General features: G+C 43.4%; 1 protein-coding gene across 3 annotated transcripts in view; it reads left to right on the forward strand.

Annotated features, from left to right (window-relative positions):
* The first annotated feature begins 330 nt into the window (after positions 1-330).
* srrm4 (serine/arginine repetitive matrix 4) overlaps positions 331-16,324 on the forward strand; it is a 129,684-nt gene continuing 113,690 nt past the window's right edge. For 2 of the 3 annotated variants that reach the window (XM_079690568.1, XM_079690570.1), the window contains exon 1: positions 331-879. The gene's annotated coding sequence lies outside the window, so the exon portion shown is untranslated. Of the gene's footprint in view, positions 880-3,145; positions 3,196-16,324 lie in introns of all 3 variants that reach the window. The other variant, XM_079690569.1, reaches the window with a different exon arrangement.

Genomic DNA, 16,324 nt, shown 5'->3' on the forward strand with positions numbered 1-16,324 from the left:
AAATAAATGACTTGCCAACACAGCATTGTACAAATTGGATGTCCTTTTTGGACAATTTTTTTTTGTAAAAATCAGCGGTGCGCTTGATTTGAGCCTGGAATGCACCGCTCGAACGGTCTATGATGACAGTTGACATCAGTCTAGGACCTATCTCCGCCCACCCCCTCACGCGTCCGTGTGCGTAGGACGGTCTAGGACCAAGCTAGCTGATTCTCCGCTCAAGAAAAGGCTGAGGTGAGGTAAGGTTTTGTGATGATCCTGTTTGCCGTTAAGTTTTTCATTTGTCCAGCTTTAAGTGTAATTTTATGGATAACATAACTATTTCTTGCTCGTATGGTAATGCATAATTATAATATTTTGAAGTGTTTTTGTTACTACTTGGATAAGTTATCAGGGCTCGTACGGGTGCTTGAAATCCTTGAAAATGCTTGAATTTTTACGAGGTGTTTTCATGACTTGAAAAGTGCTTGAATTTTGGGAATGGTGCTTGGATTTGAGATAAAGTGCTTGAAATTGTAAATGCTTTACTTTTACAATAAATTGTTGTCTGACTGAATAGTTCGCTTTTTAGATTAAAAGAAAATAAAGAAGTCGGAGCGCGCTTAGTTGCTTCGCTTCTACATAAAACAGCTCCGCTCCGGCCTTCCCGCGCTATGCGCGCGACCTGCAAGTGTTTTATTTGTGTGACCTGGGCATTCTAATGAGAGAATGACAGTATGCCAGGAGGTTGCTGTTTTAACGAGCGTTGGCTATCCGAAAAGAAATACAAGCTGTGGCTAAAACGAGGATCAACCCAACGATTCGCCTTCTGCACAGTTTGCCACAAAGAATTTCAATTATTCGCGATGGGAGAGTCTGCGCTGACGAGCAATATGAAAGGTAAGCCGTAGTAGAGCATTTTGGATTAGGCTAACGTTGCATGTTACGTTTGTTTAAGCTAGTAACGTTAGCGAACTCGATGTGGATTATTGCTTATGCAGGTGACAATAATAAAAAGGAGCGTACCTATGTCAGTATGTGCGACAGTCGCCATCCTGTGGTTTTCAGAGGATGAAGCACATAAAAGCAATGTATTTCTACTGTTAGTATTTTTCGTGCCTAAACTTGCTCCATCGAAATCAGTCACATTGACCCGAAGACACATTTTGAGTTATACACTGTTGGAAAGAGGATATTCCTAGCTTTCTAACGGAGGAAACATATTTTAGTTTGTATTAATGGTCTGGGGGAAGCTCGCGAGTGTGTGTTTGTGTATTTTTGCGTTTGTGTGTATTGTGTTAGTTTCCCGGGGAAAACACTCACAAGAAACACCGGCTGTTGTTATGCCTGCTTTGACGTAAAGTTACTCCGTTCTCCGCTTGTAATTATGCCGTTACAAGCTTCAAAGTTGTATTTATCATCTGAATTTGCCGAAACAAGTTTAATATTCTGAAAGCCAAGACTTTGTTTATTTGAAATCAGATGAAAACAAACTGTAACGGACCCTGCCGTGTTATCTATGATTACTATACGCCAGGGGTCAGCAACCCCTGGCACGCGTGCCAGCATTGGCATAACCAGTGGCACACTAGGAATAAGTGGAATAAGTGTGCAAAATATTTAAATTAATTTTCGGATCCTGAACGCGAGACCGCCGCCAGAGCTCGTCTCCCCGTTACCTGCAGAAGGAAGCCATGCACGCAACGCAGCCCCGCTCTCTTTATCTCCAGTTGACTTTCTGCCGCTTTCCTCTGTGGTGCAGTTCTGATCGTTTTACCACGGAGGAAAGCACTTCACTAATTGCAGTAACCATAAGGAGCTGTACAAATGCCGCAGTTTTTGCGTGGCTGTGTATTTAGTTGAAAGCCCAGTGGCGATCTGCTCATCTCTCATCGAAATAATATGCTACAAAGGGGCGGACTGGCCATCTGTGTGTTGAACTTTCCTGTCGGCTCCCAGACCGTAGTCGAGGAGGGCAGAAGCAACAAGCTTCAGGTTCAATAACCCACTTTAGCTTAAATGACTGGAGAGAGGCGAGCTCTTCTTGGGAGGACGTTGCATTTATTTAGCTGTTCTTCTGTTTCACAAAATACATCACAGACCTCTGTTTTTCTGCTTTCGCGTTTCACTTCCAGAAACATATACACGTTCCCTCACTGTCGCTCTACCATTCACAAACACACATGCACAAGCCGCACCCCTTTCTCTCTCTCTTAAAGGGAGAGCGATCTCATCTCACTCTGCATGACCCTAATATCATAACATTTGTGCTCTGGAGAATCACAGAACGGACGATCGTCCTTATTATTATGCCGTTTAAACCAACTATTTAAATGTGTTTTTTAAATTCGGCATCATGTAAGTTGCGCTGACAGGTCCACACACTGCTTCCCCGCAGCGAGGCTCCCCCGCCCTCCAGCTGATAGTTGACGAGCGTCAAGCTTTGTTTAATTGCAATTTGGTGTCCATTGAATGCTTAATAAATATATATAAAAGTATTGTAAATGCATATACAATCGTAGTCACTTCATATCGTATGTTAAATCATTGTTTTAATTTATGGCCTTGGTGCCCTGGCTTTTGGCCTTTGTGCCCTTAAAAAATTGACAACTCAAAAGGCCAAGTGGCCTTGCCCCTAAAATGACGAAATTCCAGGCCTGATGGCAACAGACAAAATATAAAACTCAAGGATTCAAGATGGAAGTCAACATGTCTAACTTAGTTTATAAAGTTTCTTTAAAGTTTCTTGAATCTGAGGTGTTTGAGGTATATGCCTCTAACACAGCTGAAAAAGCGGCAATGGGACCAGACGCTGTTCAGTCAAACTTTGCACTTTCAACAATTTCAAACTTCTTCTCTACCCTTTCAACCCTTGTTTGGCTACAAGGAAGCCAACAAGTAAAGAGATGCCAAATGCTTTTAGAGTGTCCATCTGAAAGTTCATAGCCTCAAGAAATAGGACGGTTACTGTATTTACTGGTGCTCCCTTTGGTGCCACTGAAGAAAGCATTAACGCTGATGAATGCTTTCTCTTGTGAGCATATCCATTCATATTCTGTATTGCCAGAGGAAACACATTGACATATATCAATATATATATATATATATATATTTCTATATATATATATAGCAAATTGTTAAATTGTGTTTCCATCTGTTGTTGTAGATATCTGCAGTGTATTGATATTTTTGACATTCCACTGTGTCAAGCTTAAGGTAAGGTGACTTTTTAAGCATTTCATATTTAAATTGTATGCAGCAGATCTATTTTAGTGTCATAACCTTATTTACAACTTTAATTTTATTCCTGTCTCTTTAACAGCTTTGTAAGATTGAATTCATAACTAATTGACCAGTTTTTGCTTTGTCAGGTTAAAGTTATTAACTTCGAAAGTTAGCACGGAGTCGAGCATATTCATGAGGGTTAAAACTCACTCAAGTATTTGAAATTCACCATCCTGTCTTTTTAATTAAGGGCAGGGAGACATCTTATCTCTGCTGTAATTAATCAGAAGAACACACTTTCTGCACTGCTGAATGAAAATGATGAGCATGTGTGTGTGTGTGTGTGTGTGTGTGTGTGTGTGTGTGTGTGTGTGTGTGTGTGTGTGTGTGTGTGTGTGTGTGTGTGTGTGTGTGTGTGTGTGTGTGTGTGTGTGTGTGTGTGTGTGTGTACATGTGTGAAGAAAATGAGAAAATCGACTACTCATCCCTTCAGTCCACTTATCTTTTGATATCACTTTGAACACTGTGGCTATTTGTGGAGAAGGTTTTCCCTTTATCAGCCAGTAATATAAGAGTTACTGTGCAAAATATGGCATATCCATGTTGAGAGTTTGTGTTTTCATATCATTTGAAATACATTGTACATTATGGAAATTGCAAAAGCATTGCATTTAGTAAAAAAATGATCTTATTATCTCAAGATGACAAATCATACAGTACAGCATGACTGAGATTGAAGAACAAATATCTTAATTATGATGATCAGGATAATTGATTGTGTTTTTTTTATTGAATAAGATGTTATATTATCATATTATCTAAAAAAGATCAAATGTTGTTCTCTCAAAATAACATGATAAGTAACCAGTTTTGATGAAGTGATAACCCAATTATAAAGAATAGTATATTGTTGGAGTGTGTGAGTTCTGTTGCTGTACATAGTTTAGCTGGTCATAAATGGGAAAGTCCATTTCAAACAATATCTCTATCAGAAAGAAAATAATTCTGTCCATGTTAGACCTTGATTGACATACACTCAATGCTCTAATCATGGGTAAGTAATATATAAGATATTTTCAGCTGAAATCAGGTGCTACACTACCCAGGGTGCATGTTCTTTTTCCATTATAACGTTTGTTTTAATGAATTATTGCAGATAGCGCAAAATCTCTTCTTGTGGTAATTAGATAATCATTCTGTTAATTTGTTTTCTTGACAGGAACTTTATTTTGTTTACAAGATAATTAATCTGTTATCTTGAGAAAATGAGCGTGTTGTTGTGATAAGATCATTATCTCTGTGAGGGACTGAGCTGGGAGGCATGAGGAGACACAGGAAGGGTTTTTAAAAAGGTGAGTTTTTTCACCCCAAAACAAAGGAAACAACTTGCAAAACATGCAATAAACATACAAAAGGCCAACTTTCCATGACTTAACTTACAGTTTGGGTGTTACGGAGGGGGCCTGCTACATTATAGGTTGTTAACTGTAATCACATTCGAGAAAATTGAGATTTTCGCTTGCAGACAACACCATAATTCAAACTAAGCACAAGGATAGAATTACCCTATTTCAATTAGTGTGTATGAAACGTTGTCCGCAGTAGCAGGAGAGGTTTTCTGATTTAGGCGAATGAGATAACAATTTTATCGATTTTTATATAGCTTGTATCATTGCTGAGTGTCCATCCAAGTGGTTACAGCAGATGATAACATTAACATCCCAGTTTTGATTATGGCATTGGGACAAATTGTTGCGATAGACGATGGATTGTCACAAAATCTACCCATTTCTAGTTATTTCTACTTTGTTCTACAAAGATTTTTTTTTTTTTTTAAACTAATATGTAATACTTTAAAATGTACCATTGGTTTAAAGAAAGAAATACAGTCTACAGTCTTTGAGTTGTGAAAAGCGCTATATAAATAAAATGCATTATTATTATTATTATTATTACATATATATACAGTATAACCAACTGTATACGCTTCTCTGGTTCTAGGAAGAACTATATCACTAAATTACAGCTCAATAATGCTTCCTGGTATAGCTCAATAATAATTTCCTCTTCATGACCCTTCTGGAAGGAAGATGAATCATCCACTACAAATTGCAACAGGAATGTATCCCCCACAGTCACAATTACAGGTGCATGCAGTAAATACCTCTGTAATTTACACAGGGTATCTCACTGCTCCTCGTATCAGCCAATCTTCTCATTTCGGAGGAATACTCTATGACTGCCAAGAAATAATAGGGCTGGCCCCTGTGTTAATTGCATTCTGAGATTCAGAATTATACAGCAGTTGGAATCTGAATAAAGTTATTTCCAAGCACCGACTGTGAGGATTCTTTGTGAATATTAAAAGATGGGATTATATAATGTGATACACGAATGTGATGAACACCGCTGGTGAAGGTAGCAGTGGAGGTCGGCCGATGATATTGCAGATGCAAACATTTGCTTAATCTCTTTCTGAACTTAATAAAGGGTGGTGTTTGTTTCTTATTTCACTGGATAGAGGTTGAGTAAATTATGTTTGTTTTGTTCTGCCATGGCTATTTATGCCCATGCTAGTTCATCTCTTTGTTAAAGAAACACACTAAATGAATTTTGAACACCAGGTTTCAAAAACAAACATTTCAAAAGCCATTTAAGGGCTGAGTCATCACCGTGTTTTATCAGACACCAACAGCTACAAAACAGATATTTGTTTATAGGAAAATGCAAGAAAAGCCATGAAATGCAAATATGAAAGACAGCATCTGTGGAGTGGTGTTGAATTTTAATCACTAAGTAATGGCAGGTCACCAAGAAGGTATTATGAACTACAAAGGCAGTGCTGCTGATGGGATGTTAAAATTAAAGAGAATTTGAACCAACAACCGTGTAGTTTAAAAAATGTTCAATTATCAAGCTTCAGAGTCACTTCACTCTTGCCGTCCTTGCTTCGTCAATCACATTATCGAGAGGAGCATTACTAAGCTAACTGGATATTGCCCATTTTCCATTATCTGGAATTTACACTGGGACAACAATGAACTGCAATTGCAAATTCAACAGGCGCCAAGCCAAGGGAATGTCACAGTGATGGTTCAAGGTACGACTAAATAACAGGATATCCAAACACGGCACAACCTTGAGTCTGAGAAGCTATTAGGATTGAGAGAAGCTTTGCAGGATGCAATACGTTAAACACTGATATACAGCATGTGATGCTCAGGCAAACTCATGCTATGAACAGTGCAATAGGACTTTCAAAGTTTGTTATAAATGCTGTTCCTAAACTTCATAGAGCAAATGTTTGAAATAAGTATATAACGTTCAATATTCCACAAAAATAGACCATGCATCTCTGATCCACTATGCTTTATTTAAGTTATATCTATCATTATTTATGGCTCCTTTACTCCCACACAGTTACTTTGGCTCTGGTTAGACCACTGCTCTGTTTTGCATGGAATGAGGCCAAATTCATGTCACAGCATTTGTTTCATTACTCGTTTCCGCCTTGTTGATAGCATTCTCATTAATATAATTAAAAGTTATAATTACGGCTAGTATTCATTTTTCCTGAAAACTTTGATACATCTACCTAGATTAAAAATAAAAACAACAAACACGAATGCCGCACACCACCCAAAGTCAGCGATATAAGGTAATTAAAATTCACATTTAATGCATAATCCACAACACTTCCTATGCACATACTTTTTAACCCTGGCATGACCAACCTTGCAGTCAAACAAATGTTAGATGACGTATATAAACTTCAATATTAGATGATGTGCCAATAGCGGGGAAACAATTGTGAAGTCAGGCCTAACATGCCTGTTGAGCCCTGAGCCTGTTTTTCAGGTCTCAGTCTCGAAAATGACATTCCCAGAACAAATTACTATAACTTCACTTCTAAAAGGGGTAAATTAATAATGTTTTTCTCAAAGCAATGATAAACCTGTGATTTGGATGTAGAAAAGTCAGAATCAATATAGATTGTTTTAATTTTAAAGTAAATTCAGATTGAACAAAGTAAAACAAATTAAATTATAGTGTCTTTCCAAAAAAATAAAAAATACTTATAGTGAAAACCACATTTGAATGATGGGATGGTAGACTAAAAGCTTAAAGAATCCAAACTATAATAAGTACCCTGTATCAAGATTGATGCAAAACAAGTGACATTTGACCTTTTTAGAGAGATTTAGAAAAAACACTTCTGGGGTCATTTGGGTGCATTTTCCATATCTCTGGCCCCCCTCGGTCGATTTTGATGATTGACATCTCTTTTTAACCGTTAGAGCCAATATAATCGAGGGGAAGTCCCTAAAATCCATCTAAACATTACCCATTGGTGAATGAGTGATGCGCAGCCAGAATGCCCCGGAACTGGAAGCTGCGATTTTTTACATAAAAATGGAATGATTGATTATCAGTAATCATTTCAGAGTGACACAGACAGACACATTGGATTAACCTATGGATTAACCTTCAGTAGAGTTTTTATTGTTTTAATGCCATTGAACACAAGTTTTGATCAGAATAACAGCTAAGGTGAGACGATCTCCCGTGAATGCTCCGTAATGCTACATGTTGTGATGTCTGTGTTTGCTTCCCCTGTCGCGAGTTCTGATCGCTCACGGATGATACCAATACCTATGTAATCTGTGGAATCTCAATCAATCTGTTTTAATCTGATATCTTGTATGAGCAGTTACGATAAGTAATAAGGGTATTTTTACCTTGAGTTCTGTGCTAAGTGCTCATTTTTTCGCTCAGGGCTCATTTAGACGCTTCTTGTGAGACTTGTGCTTTGTTTCGGTAAAAATGTTTCGTATCTCCAGTTAGCTGAGTTTCTTACCATTAAGTGAGTATGACACATGAATAGGTTTTTAAATATTAAGATGCCCTGAGACACAGTTTTGTGAAAAAATACCCCGCAGCCCCCTGTGCAGGGGGCTCTTGGGCTTAACAGGTTAAGTGCAAATGTTGACATGTCAGATTTAACATGAGTTTGGTTATATGAATCTAACAAAGGGGCAGTATATATTTTCCAACCTTACTCAGATGAGAGTGGATCTGTCAATCAAACACAGGTTGAAACCGTTTTAATACCGAGAAGGCAATTAAGAAGTTCATTACAATTATTAATTAATAATGCAAAACACGTTTCTGGGTGGAATATTTAAATTAATGTACAATTTATGAATCATTATTGGGCTAAGCTAAGCAAGTTATTTTATTTTGTTTTAAATATTATAAAAGTAAGTCTCATCGGTGTGTTGTGAATGTGTTTTTCTTACCTGAACTTTGGTGTAAATTGTTTTTTCCTACATTTGAACTTGACCATAAATGACCATGTTGGATGTTATGAGAATGTAAAAAAGTAAGACACCTAATGAAAACTATGCTCGTGTTACTAAATATAAAAAACAAACTGTGCACAGGTCTCACTCCCTATGAAACAACCTCTTTGTCATAATACACAGAGATGTCAGTTATGACTAATCCAAAATTAAAATATCCATGCATATACAAAAAGTAGTCTGTGTTAGTTGGCTATACATCCAATCTGTTATTTGTGGCACCAGCTGACATAAGTTGGCTATACAGTAAATTACCTTTTTAAGGATCAGATTCCTTGTTAGTGTCCTCTTTAATGCATTTTGAAATAAATAGAAGCTTGTATAATTTGGCGTAGAGTAGCTGAAACCTTTTCATATCAGAAATCACAATCAGTTTGTCTAAAAAAATAAATAAAATGCAACCAACTAATTAATGGATAATAACTGTGATGCTGTTGATGTAGATATTGAGTGTGAAATGTACTGTTGTTAAATCTGACAGTTGAATGGATTTGCACACCCATATTTGTGTGTTTGTTAGAAAAATGTTTTCAAAACACATTTAAGGTCATCAGTATATCTCGTTTGAAAACGAAGCCATATAATAATGAATAGATTTGTTTTTGGTCAGAACTGGATCCAGTGTTTTGCACTTTTATTGACATTTTTCAAATGCCCAAAACATTTTTTTAATTGTCAAAGTATAGGTTTACTTATGAGCAGCAAGGCGGGTGTTTTCAATATTGTTATAATCATTTTAAAAGCTTCACCTAGAGTTTACCTGGCAGACTCGACCATTTTGTGTGAGCGCATTGCAGTACCACCCTTGACCACACAAAATGACCTGCTTCAACAATGGGATTAAAGGGGGCGCTCTTTGGCCTATTTGAAGAAAATATGTACACAATTAGAAAATAAATAAGCCTTAAATACAGTTTGATTAATGTTAAAGTGGACCTATCATGCTATATTTGAATAATATAGTGTAGGACCATACCTATATAAGGCATATTCATACTTTTATTTTTCAAAATACCAAACAGATCATGCATTTTAGCCATTCCTCATTTCGCTCAATTTAACACTGTCTTTTCATGGGCTGATTCTGTGAGAACAGCACCATCTACAGGCCCGGCATATGTACTACAGCGTCTGAAGCGCTTTTGAACGGCAATGTCCGTGGCTGTCTCCTCCTGATTGGTGGAGTTGGCCCAATAGCCGTAGCGCCACCTCTGTGACGTAATAGAAGTGTTCAAATCTGGATAAGTTTGTATCAGATCCGTTGCAGCCCCTTTTTAAGAGATTTGGGTATGGAGGAAAATAGAGAGGGTTGTGTTTTCTGACACTTGGTGAGTTCCCTGGAACACCGGGGACACATATTCATGTATAAAAGAAGTACAAAAGTGCATTTTGCATGATAGGTCACCTTTAAATGAAAAACGAAGTATTTAAAACAAATAATGAGTAATGGGATAGGTGGCGGTCAGTTACTCTCATGTTACTGTGAGACTCGAAGTGGTCAAGTTAACCTACACTTTACTTACAGTTAAACCAGGGCTCTGCAAGATTTTTTGTCTGGAGCCGCAAAACATATTTCATAGCTTGATAGCTAATAAAGTTGTATTTATTGTTATATCAGACAAAAACTACAGTTTTTTTGCATTTATTAGCAGTGGTTTTTTTCCTGGAGGCCAAGGGAAGCTTCCCCTGTTTTTTCGGATTGTATTTATAATTTTAATAAATAAATAAAAACACTTCGTTGAGTTTCGGAAATTCTTTGTTGTGTGTTGCTGCCGGCCCGTCTCTCACCCATTCTCATTGAGTATTTTACAAAGAGTGAAACAGCGCCCCTCTAGATGTTATGGTGAAACAGTAGATTGCACTCTCTGTTGCGAGAGGAGGCCAGCCGAAATTTGCTTCCCTTGGTGAAAAAAAATGGAGGGATTGACCAATCAGATGAGGCTCACGTCATGCCCCTGCCAACCTGTGATTGGTCAGGGCCATGCCAAGGGAAGCCAGAGGCGGCTGGCTTCCCTTGCCTCACAATCCAATCAAATCGCATCAACTTAGTGGTGCAGTGACGCGTCCCAAAAAGCGGAAGTAAGCTGCGCTCGGTTTCCCTCTACAAAATGGTTATGGCTAGAAAGGATCCGTCTAGTGTAAATATGACGTCACGTTCTCGTTGTAACTCTCGTTCTATATCGTATAAGGCTTCGCCCTCTAAGGCTATCGCTATTGGGTAATCCCTCCTGCACGTGTGCAGCACTGACAGATTTAATCCACGCCCACCTATGACGTGGGCCCCACCTCCGGGCTCACTTCCGTATAAATAGGAAGTAGGCCCTACTATCTACTCCCACTTTTCTTCAGCACTCCGTTGCAGAAGCATTGTCAGGCAAAAACAGTTCTGTTAAGAGCTACTTACCGTAACACAAGCATTCCTCCTAAAAAGCTTCTGTTTTCCGGTAAAATGGAGACTGGACAGGAAAGTCAAGGCTGTGTCAGGGATTGCCTCGTATGCGGAACGGGCTACATTATGAGTTTTGACAGGCACTCACAGTGTGAGTCCTGCCTGGGATTAGAGCATGCGAACGCTGCTCTCAATCCCGGGGTGTCTTGCTCGCATTGTGCCCGTCTCCCGCTGGCCCTCAGACAGCAGAGAGCGGACGCTCTCGCGACTGCGGCCGCCGAGGACGATTGGCACGTCCAGGAGGAGTACTCCGGGGACAAAGCCCTTGATTTCCTGGATCCGAGTGGAGGGCACGAGTCGGACGACTACGTCCCCTCCATTCAGGGATCACCGGGTGATTCCCCCATCATCTCTCCCCTCCGGACGGAGGAGACAGGTATGGGGCCCGGTGCAGGGCCGGTGTACGTCCCAGTGATCCCTATCTCCGGCGCCACGGCGTTGCCATCGATCGGTGGGATCCTCCTAGAACTTCCGGAGATTATATCTAAGGCGGCCGCCTGGAGAAATCTCCCTGTTCCCCTAGCTCAGGAGAGCTCACCGCCGGATGATATGTCCGGGGTGTTCTCCCGGGTGCACAGGGTTAGGACTGACCCGATCTGGCCACGCTTCCCGGCCATAAGGAAGTACCAGGAGGGGGCAGCGAGGGACCCTGGAGCAATGAAAGCTCCGATAGGGACATACGTGCCCCTCACGAGAGTGGAGGGATTCACGGACGTGAATTTCCCGACCGTGCCTCCTCTAGAGCCGAACCTCACGGCATTCTTTGGGGCTAGGCAGGCCAACACGGTTTCCGGACGGCAACCCATGTTGGCTGCCGCCAAAGATCGGTTTGTCGCTTGACAGACTGACCTCATGCATCAGTGTGCGTTCCAGGCGTCGGCGGCGGCAAACAATATAGCGTTGCTGTCAAATTCCATGGTGGAAATGTCAGAGCAGTCTAAAACCATGTCCTCAGTGGAGGCTGAGGAGATAGGTAAGGCGGCTAGTACTGCACTTACCCTGTGCGCAGCAGTCGCAGTCTCGCAGGCGCGGATTGCGACATGGGCGACACAGGTTCAACGGTACCTCTGGCTACAGCAGGGGAATATACCGGAGGGTGCAGGAAAGGAGCTGCTGGAGGCGCCAGTCAGTCCGGACGGACTGTTTGGGCCACAGTTCCACACCATGGTGGAGTCTATGAAATCTGCCGCGGAGCAGGCAGAAGACATAAGGCGTCACGCTAGCTGGCTTCAGGACAAACGTCCTCAGCAACAGCAGCGACAGCAACGACAGCACCCGCAGCCCCCGCAACAGTCTCAGCGAGGGCAGCGCGGGCAACGGCGAGAACAGCAACGGCGTCAGAATCGCCCTTCGGCAGCTGCAGGGGCTCCGTCCCAGGTCTCCGCTCCTCCGCCACAGAGACAGGATCTGCAGGCGTCGAGTCGGAGGGGAAAAAGGAACCCCCACTCCTGGTCTGCTCCTCCGAGGGAACCTCCGAGGAAACAGAACCGAAGATGACTCTTTGGGGGGGTTATGTGGGAAGAGAGAATTTTGAATAAAAACGATTCAAATCTCAACAGTGTGTCTGTAGCAACTGTGTCTCACATGTCCCCCACACTAGTCAGGCCGGCTGCCATTAATCTATTGGTTAAAAGGCAGCGGGACTTGTTGCATATTCCATCTGTTTTTTCCTTTTCGGGTAAAAGACAGAAGGACTCGCCGTTTGAGCCAGCTGTTTCTAATCTGTCGGTTAGAAAACAGCAAGGCTCGCTGTATAAGCCTGCGGTATTTAACCAGTCGGTTAAAAGACAACAGGGCTTGACATTTAAACCGGCTACTTCTATCCTTTTGGGTAACAAGCAGCGCAGTTTTTTCTCTGTTCCAGTTGTGCCTACACACAGTCGTATTAAGCCTAGCGCGGCTATTACGCACGAGGTGAATAGCACTGCACACACCTCCACGAGTTGGAGCATAAACCCGCCTCAGGGTCCTGTTGATGAGTCTTCTCCTAAACAGAGACAGGTTGAGAGCCGGTATGTGATGCAGCGTGTGGAGACCCCTTCAAAGCCCTTTAGGGCGGGGCCCCCCTTGGGTTGCTTCACGGGCAACGGCGGCAAGGGCTCTGGCATGGCTTGTCACCATGACTACCACAACACAACAAAAACAGGTATGCCCGCTCTCAGAGCGGTGCTCAGAGTGGAGGCGGTTATGTTTAATGGACGGATGGATGAGCAGGCTGATCAGCAGAGGGTACTCTCTGCAATTTGCCTTACCCCCCCCCGCAGTTCGAGGGGATTCAGGAAACGCTCCTGTCATCCCAAGAACAGTGTCTTGCGCTCCAGTCAGAGCTGCGGAAACTCCTGTTAAAGAAAGCAATTTCCAGGGTTCCTCAGGGGAAAGAAAATCGGGGGTTTTTCTCCCGTTATTTTCTTATCCCGAAAAAGACCGGGGGGATGAGACCCATCCTAGATCTGTCAGCATTCAACAGGGTGATAATGAAAAGACCGTTTCATATGCTGACAATCAAACAGGTAATGGAGTGTGTTCACCAGGGAGATTGGTGCACCTCCATAGACCTGAAGGATGCTTACTTCCACATAACCATCATCCCAAAACACAGGAAATTCCTGCGTTTTTCATTCCAGGGAATAGCGTACCAGTTCAATCGACTGCCGTTCGGATATTCTCTGGCTCCACGCACTTTTTCAAAGTGTGTAGAGACGGCGCTGGAGCCGCTACGCAGAAGAGGGATGAGAGTGTTATTTTATCTGGACGACCTGCTATTGCTGGCCCGCTCCAGAGAGGAAGCTGCTTTACAGACGGTACAACTTGTATCTCACCTGTCAAGCCTGGGTTTCATAATCAATTGGGAGAAGAGCTGTCCTCTTCCCTCCCAGGTTATCATATATCTGGGGGTGGAATTCAACTCAGCCCGCATGAGAGCACGACTCTCACAGCGGAGAGTGGAGGATCTGACAGCTCTCCTCGGGCGCGTCACACCCGGCAGGGTGGTGACAGCCCTCTCCGTGATGCAGCTGTTGGGCATGATGTCAGCTGGTCACGTGGTGATCCCCCTGGGTCTCCTTTACATGAGGAGACTTCAGAGAGGGTTTATTCGCCTGCGCATCGACCCCGTGCGTCAGAAGAGACGCATGGTGTACATTCCTCTGTCCGTAGGTTTAGATCTGACCTACTGGAAAAATCCCCACGTCCTGTCAGTGGGGGTTCCCCTCGGCAGAGTGACGTCACACACCTCGGTGTTCACAGACGCATCGCTCTCAGGGTGGGGAGGAACATGCATGTCGCAGGCAGTGGGGGGACAGTGGCCGCCTCACATGTCCCTTCATATAAACGCGCTGGAATTACTCGCCATATGGAAAGTAATCCGGCACTTCGCCCCGTTGCTGTGGAATCATCATGTGTTGATTCGAACGGACAACAAGGCAGCAGCAGCATACATAAATCGTCAGGGAGGTGTACGATCAGCGCAGCTGCTGGACACAGCCAGGAGGCTGTTGTGCTGGGCGCGCACACACGTACTCTCTGTCAGAGCAGTATATATTCCCGGCGAGCTGAACAGAGGGGCAGACCTCATGTCCAGAGGAGGTCCTCGACAAGGGGACTGGAGCCTCCACCCCGAGCTGGTCTCCCAGGTATGGAGCAGGTTCGGAAGAGCGGAGGTAGATCTGTTCGCTGCACGCGGGAACGCGCAATGTGCTCTCTGGTTCTCCCTGAGAAGGCAGGATCACCCCCCTCTGGGGGTGGACGCGTTCGCACACAGACCTTGGCCCAAGGTGTTACTGTACGCTTTCCCACCAGTCCCTCTGATCCCTCGGTTCCTGGACCGAGTGCAGGAGGAGCGGCTGATAGCGGTCTTAATAGCCCCGGAGCGCACGGGAGCGTCCTGGTTCCCCGGCATACAGCGGATGCTGTCAGGGAGACCGTGGGAAATTCCATGGCGGGGGGATGCTCTCTCCCAGGTGGAGGGAGCGATCCACAGTCACCCAATGTTAGGCCAACGTTTGTGGGCATGGCCCCTGAGCGGGAACACTTAGAGAGGCTTGGCCTCTCTCAAGATGTTGTGAGTACTATTCAGGGGTCTAGGGCCGCGTCCACCAGGGCGTCTTACACAGCCAAATGGACAGCGTTCCAGCGTTGGTGTGTAGGGAAAGGCTTGGACCCCGTTACGTGTCCCCTGCCTCACGTGCTGTCATTCCTCCAGCTGTTGCTGGACAGGAATTTGGCTTATAGCACGATAAAAACATATGCCGCTGCCATTTCTTCATGCCACGTAGGTTTTGAGATCAGCACGGTGTTCAGTCACCCTCTGACAAAACGTTTTCTACGAGGAGTACAGAGACTCAGACCGGTGTCACGCGCTTTAGCGCCTCAATGGGATTTGGCTTTAGTGCTGCGCGCACTGGGTAAAGCTCCTTTTGAACCATTAGATCAGGTTCCCCTGAAGTTTTTGTCAGTCAAAGTAGCTCTGCTCTTAGCTCTGACATCAGCTAAAAGGGTGAGTGACTTGTCTGCTCTCTCGGTGGCTCCGTCGTGTCTCCAGATCCAAGGAGATGGCAGCTCAGCTGTATTACGCCCGAACCCGGCGTTTATGCCAAAGGTGATAACAAGCTCTTTTAGATCAAGAGTGATAACCTTGAAGGGCTTCTTTCCCCCTCCTCACATATCGGAGGAAGAAGCCACTTTTCATCTCCTCTGTCCCGTGCGCGCGCTGGCAGGCTATATTGCACGCACGGCTGCTTTACGCAAATCCCAGCGTCTGTTTGTACATTATAGAGAGCGCTCATTAGGGCAGCCTCTATCTACACAGCGCCTGTCACACTGGCTATGTGAGGCGGTGTCACAGGCGTATGTCTCCTCTGGGTTGGATCCCCCGGAGAACATTAAAGCGCACAGCACCAGGGGAGTTTCAACCTCTACGGCGTTGCACGGAGGAATGACACTGGAAGACATTTGCACGGCTGCATCTTGGTCTTCACCCTGTTCTTTTATTCGTTTTTATTTGAGGGATGTCTCCCATTCCTCTCTGACACATTCAGTGCTGAATAGCCTGTCAGAATGAGTAATGTCGGGGTTTTTTAATTGCGTGCCCTCTCTCCGGCCGGTAGGCACTTAGAGAGCTGCCCTTTTTCCCCCTCTCTTGATCGTTTTATTTAAAGGAGACTCGGTCTCTATCTCTTATAAACGATAGGTAGCATAAGTAAGCCTACCCTCGTTCCCTTATGGAGAATATTCATTTTTTAAATGATATATTCCCTGGGAATGTGATGCTCCATTTTACGCAGGACGAAATGGACATGGGTTATTAACT

This window comes from Notothenia rossii (assembly GCF_949606895.1).
Source record: "Notothenia rossii genome assembly, chromosome: 6".
In the NCBI taxonomy this organism is placed as follows: domain Eukaryota; kingdom Metazoa; phylum Chordata; class Actinopteri; order Perciformes; family Nototheniidae; genus Notothenia; species Notothenia rossii.